Genomic DNA, 455 nt, shown 5'->3' with positions numbered 1-455 from the left:
TGGAGGTGAGGGGGTGGAGAGGCGGGGAGCGGGAGCCGGGCGCGCTGTCTCTCCCACCGGAGGAGGGTCTCCACCACCACGTCTCCGCGGACGGTGGAACAAGTCTTGGCCAAGTTGCGCGTTGGCCGCCGAGGCTCCCAGGACCCCGGAGCAACTTGAAGGGTCTCCTGGCTCGTTGACAATATCCCTACGCATCTGGACTGTGGGGCGCTGGGTGCAGCCCGGGGGCGCGTGGAGGGCGGACTGAACCTTTGGGAGAACCGAGCGGCAGAAATGTAGGTTCCTCGGCTCGGTAAGTGGCCCGGGCGCTGTGTTTTTCCTGCCTCCGGTAGCGCGGGGGAGCTTGTTTCACTTTACACCGAAATAGCCTCCGCCGGGCTCCATCCCCCCTCCCGGCGCGTCCGCGGCGCTTCCCGGTTTCCCGGGGGTGAGGGTCGGAGGGGGCAGGGATGGGG

General features: G+C 67.9%; 1 long non-coding RNA gene across 1 annotated transcript in view; it reads left to right on the top strand.

Annotated features, from left to right (window-relative positions):
• Positions 1-6: 6 nt before the first annotated feature.
• Positions 7-455, top strand: part of LOC106724871 — a 16414-nt gene continuing 15965 nt past the window's right edge. Inside the window, exon 1 of the long non-coding RNA XR_001360712.1 lies at positions 7-292. This is a non-coding gene — a long non-coding RNA (uncharacterized LOC106724871). The remainder of the gene's footprint in view (positions 293-455) is intronic.

The sequence above is a fragment of the Myotis brandtii genome, unplaced genomic scaffold (genome assembly GCF_000412655.1).
Source record: "Myotis brandtii unplaced genomic scaffold, ASM41265v1 scaffold123, whole genome shotgun sequence".
Classification (NCBI taxonomy): Eukaryota; Metazoa; Chordata; class Mammalia; order Chiroptera; family Vespertilionidae; genus Myotis; species Myotis brandtii.
The sequence above is the reverse complement of the archived record's forward strand: the minus strand, read 5'-3'. Positions and strand labels throughout refer to the sequence as shown.